The following is a 5,891-nucleotide window of genomic DNA, read 5'->3' as shown; positions in this document are numbered from 1 at the left end:
CATACATCAAATGGGTCCCACCGAATGTGGGCCCTCAAATCCTCAAATCCATTGTAGAAATCCTAGATCACTCACCGATTATTAATCTTCTTGGTTCCTTGGGATGCTAAGCTCCTTGGCTTCAACTTTGATGGAGGATGATGAAGATTGAAGGGCTAGGATGAGAGATGAGGGGGTAGTAAGTGGGACACATTTTGGGTCCTTCTCTCCTTGGGAAGCTTGGACGTCCACACCTCTCTTGGTTGCTTAGGATGGGTGGAGAAATAGAGAGAGGGAGAGAGAGGGTGGTTGTAAGAGTGATGGGTGTGAGTGACATGAGGGTTGACTTAGGTAGGTTGCTTGTCTTGGGGAGAAAGAAAGTATGGGCTAGATATGGATGTGTACTTGATTGATTGATTGATTGATTGATTTGAAAGGTGGATAGAGAATCTCTCAGGATTCGCGATGTGAGGCGTTTTTATCAAAATAAACGTGGGCCCACAACTCCTGGCCTGGGTATCGCATTGGTACACAAGACGCGACATTGGAACTACGGTGACGATGCAGTTGCTAATGTACAAGTCTCAATTTGAGTCGACTCAGATCTATGGGATGCGACTTAGGGTCGTGCGCAAATGCCAACTACAGGTCGCTGGTTGCCAAAATTCGACGGGGAGGATCGCAGAAGTCTGAGGAATGGTACGGACTAGGATATGAGCCTTACATACCGGATACTAGGAGGAATCTTATATCAACTAGTCTACTGACTAAGTTTGGATTTAGACTCCTATTATAATCTAATAAATTGATTGTATAACAAAATAGGGTATATCTAAGGAAGGGCTATGTATCCAATGAAATGTTCAAGTTGAACTTATGAATGAAAATTCTTCTTTCGTTCTAATATTTGATTAACATGATGTTTGGCATGCTAGATTAGGACATATTAGTTATCATAGTATGGATAATATTCTAATCTTAATCAAATTCCTAAGAATACAAAACCTAATGACAAATGTAGTATTTGTGTATAATCCAAAATAACCAAAAAACTGTTTCCCAGGGTGGAAAGAGAATCACAACTCCTAGACCTGGTTCACAATTACATATGTAAAATGAGTGGTTCAATAACAAGAGAGGTAAAGAGGTATTTTATAACCTTTATAGATGATTTCCCCTATTATACCTTAGTATACCTATTAAAGAATAAAGATGGGGCATTATAAAAATTTAAGATATATAAAGCACAAGTAAAGAACCAGTTAGACCGAAAGATTAAAATCCTAAGGTCAGACAGTCGATGAGAATATATATCCTTAGAATTCTCAGAGTTTTGCAAAACTCATGGTATAATTCACCAAATTACAACTCCTTATTTACCTCAACAAAATGGGATAGAACAACGGAAAAATAGGTCTCTTATAGACATGGTAAACTCTATACTCAATAATACAAGTTTAAGTTCAGGATTTTGGGGAGAACCTTATTAACTGCCTGTCATATCTTTAATAGGATACCTCACCCTAAGACATGTAAGACTTCATATAAACTATGGAAGAATGGGATTTCTAATATTTTATACTTCAAGGTATGGGGTTGTAGATCCTTACTTAGGCTTACTGAGCCTAAAAAACCCAAGATTGGGTTGAAATCTCTTAAGTGTATTTTCATAAGATATACACAAAACAGTGAGACTTATAGGTTTTTAGTTGTAGAATCTAATCATGCAATCCTAGTAAATACTATAATAGAATCTAGAGATGCCGAGTTTTATGAAAATTCACTCTTTTATAACTAGAAAAGAGATAATATCTCAAGATCCTAATACAAGCAGTAGTTCTTAAATACCTCAAGATATCAGCAGTCTCGATAAAGAGGACATAGAACCTAGAAGGACAAAGAAGATTAGAACAGGTACATCTTTCAAACTCAATTTTTACCTTATGCTAATAGAAGGAGATAAAGAAAGCATAACAGAGGAAACCATATTGGTATGTAATATAGAAAATGATCCGGTAACAATAGATGATGCCCTTAGATCTCAAGATGCTTCTTTTTTAAAGGAAGTAATAAACGATGAGATGGATTCTATATTGCAAAATGGAACATGAAAACTTGTGCATTTACCCCTATGATCAAAATCAATAAGTTATAAATGGATTTTCATAAAGAAAACTAAGACTAGATGGAACCACAAAAAGGTTTAAGACCAGATTAGTTGTTAGAGGATTTACACAAAAAGAATGCACTAATTTTTTCGATACCTATGCTCTAGTAGCAAGGATATCAACTATCTGAGTTTTAGTTGCCCTGACATCCATATATAAGTTAGAAATCTATCAGATGGATGTAAAGACAACTTTTCTAAATAGTGACCCCGATGAAAAGGTTTATATGGAGCAACCAGAAGGTTTTATAGTTCTAAGACAGGAAAATAAAGTGTTTAAATTGATCAAGTCACTACATGGACTTAAATAAGCACCTAAGCAATAGTATGAAAAATTCGATAAAGTAGTCACCTCATATGGCTTTAAGATTAATGAATCTAATAAATATATATATTCAAAATTTTCTAATAATAAAGGAGTAATTATATGTCTCTATGTATATGATATGTTAATCTTTCATACATGTTTAGAAGTTATAAATAACACTAAAAGATTCTTATCTTTTAGTTTTAACATGAAGGATATGGATGAAACTAATGTGATTCTAGGTATCAAGTTATTAAGAAACAATGATGGTATAACTCTATCTCAATCAACATTATATTGAAAATATACTTAAAAAGTTTGATCACTATGATTAGAACCCAGTTTCTACTCCTTTTGATTCTAATATCAAGTTAATTAAAAATTAAGGTCGTAGTGTACTCAATTACAGTATTCCAAGGTGATTAGTAGTCTTATGTATGCTATGATTTTTACTCGAACTAATATTTCTTTTATAATAGGTAAATTGACTAGGTTTACAAAAAATCCAAGTTTAGATTATTGGAATGATATCTATAAAGTACTAAGATACTTAAGGAAAAAATTTAACTATGGTTTACATTTTTCTAGTTACCCTATTGTGCTTGAAGGGTATAGTGATGCAAGTTGGCTCACTGACTCTGATAAATCCAAGTCTAATAGTAGATGAATTTTTACACTTGAAAGAACTATCATTTCATGGGGATCTAAGAAGTAAATTTGCATATCTTACTCTACCATGGAATCTGAACTTATAGCTTTGTCGGCTAGTAGTAAAGAGGCATAATGGTTAAGAAACTTATTATTATAAATGTCATTATTGGTAAGGCCTTTGCCATCTGTCTCTATCTATTGTGATGATGAAGTGACACTATCAAAGGCATATAATAAGACTTATAATGGAAAATCCAGACATAGCAGTTTAAGACACAGTTTTGTGCAGCAACTACTTGGTGACAGTGTTATAATAATACATTATGTACAATCTATCTAGAATCTAGCGGACCTGTTCACTAAGGGACAGGCAAGGGATGTTGTCAGTAGAACATCAAGAGGAATGGGACTTAAGCCAATTTCACATGCACAATATGAGGAAAACCCAACATAAGTTATAGGTTCAATGGGCAAAGTAGTACCTCGCAGGAAGTGTCTGAAGCAACATTGTACGTTTTTTATCTGTCTCATTCATGGATGTATGTATAGTGATGGGTACCTATAATGATTAAAAGGAGGATGAGCCTCTGCTCTTAATGAGTTCTTCCAAGGTTGCTATTATTACAAGAGCATTCATAAGGACTCACCTATATGAGTATCAGAAGTGGTGGGCCACTTCTTGATGTTCAAGAGTTTTGGCGACTCTCATGAACTCATGAATCCAGAACATATTACAAGGCCATCAATATGCTATAATTTTATAACACATGGTAATTGAAATATATGTGTGTGTGACATGTCTAATTGTGTCATATAGAATACTTAGTTCAAGACCATAGTCACTAAGGATTCTGATACAACTTCAATTTGTTTACACTAAGTGAAGGTTCAAGTTCATAAAACACATTCTCCTATGCACATATTTTCCTTACATGCCCTGACCTCTTTATTTTGAAAAATAGTGGGACATTGTTGGATTATAAAAGAGAATTTGGAAAAGAGGTTGTGGCTTTTGGTGATTGTTGGTGACCATTCATTTGTGAATGGTCGTGCCTCTTGGTAAAGCACACCACCATTGTTGAAAACACACCATGGAAGAAGATGTCTTTTCATGAAAAGGGTCTTAAAGCATCTCTTGTGATTCTATATAAACCCATCTTTTAGTCAATCCGAAAATCACAATTCCAATGATCTCCTCTCCATCTTCTTCTTCTTCTCCATTTGCAGTTTTGGATGGTTTTTGAAAAGTTATAGTTTTTAAGCATTAAACTGCAAACAGTTTTTCAGGTAGTAAATTGCAAACGGTTTTCAGGGGGTAAATTGTAACAACACAGAAGTCAAGGGTGTACGCTAGAAAAGTATGTTCGGGGTGCGATTTTTCAATTTTGCAAGCCGAAACCAACATTTCTCCAATCTTGGAGAAGAGGCTTATTGTATCCTAAAGGTAGATTTGTTGTAACCTTTTTACAAATTGGTTTAATCATCAGTAGGGTGCGAATATCGCCTTAAAGATAGCCACATTGTAACGCGTCTTAAGCCTATCTTTAAGTGATTAATTAAAAATGAATTAAAAATAAGAATTCATCAAAGGTTCACCCCGTATCCTTAGATAAGAGATTAGCCAACCATAACTAGTTAAACTAATCTAGAAAAGAAAAACATAAAAACTAATATAGAAGAAGAAGAGGAAGAAGAAAAACTAGACGAAGAAAAAGCTCTCTCTCTCTCTCTCTCTCTTCACGTCCTTACTTAATTGCCTTAAACACACTAAGAAGCCCTTCTTAAATAACACTTTTTCACTGACTTAGAAAGAGTCCCACACTTATGCACTTTTGCGCGCATGGTTAATTGATACCGTTTGATAGATCGAAACCAATTGATGCCCATCGATCGATCGAAACTTCATCTTTAAATGAATCGAGAATGTCCAAAAACATGCAGTAAGTTTTCTCCAAAATTAAAAATTTCCTCAATCGATCGAAACTCTTATCGATCAAATCGATAATGTCAAAAATCATCCTGTGGATAATTTGAATTTTCCTTAAAAAAAAAATCTTAATTGATCGACTTCCAATCGAAGGTTCTCAATCGATCGAATGTCCTACCGATTGATCGAAATATCTCTGATTTCTTAACTTGAATTAAAAGTTGTCAATTGTTGATTTCTTTTATCTGAAGCTCTTGATTCTCTTGATCTTCAATCCTTGGATTCTTTAATTCTTTATACCTCTATCTTCATCTCTTTTAGGCTTCTAAATCTCCATGAATGGCTTAGAATATCTCTGACTTCTATATTCTTTTGCACATTAAAAAATCATCTAATAAGGACAATTTACCATTCATATGAAAGGGAAATGGTGCAAAATTAAGGATAAATATGCAATATTTAGTAGTTATTACACCCCCAACCAGCATTTTGCTAGTCCCAAGTAAAAGAATGCAAAAGGAATTAAAAAATCCAAGGTAAAAAATTATTTAGAAGAATAGATTTTGTAGATTCATTTATCCTTGAATGACCCAAATAACAGAATAGTTAGGTAGATAATGTTTTTAATAAAGACAACATAGATTCTAGTCTAGATTTCAACACACTCAGTAGACAATCAAATTCTAAGTTCAAATCATTAATCATTTCATGAAAAAATTCCAAACATTGAGTACCATGGTGCTTGGTGAATTTTAAACTTAACACCAATAAGGGATCAGCTCTCTATAGTAATGATAACTCCAATAATCACTTAAAATGATCAGATCAACCAAAGACATTGAGTTAAAACCTCACTGGCT

This window comes from Magnolia sinica, chromosome 16, assembly GCF_029962835.1.
Source record: "Magnolia sinica isolate HGM2019 chromosome 16, MsV1, whole genome shotgun sequence".
Lineage (NCBI taxonomy): Eukaryota > Viridiplantae > Streptophyta > Magnoliopsida > Magnoliales > Magnoliaceae > Magnolia > Magnolia sinica.
Note: the sequence above shows the minus strand (reverse complement) of the source record.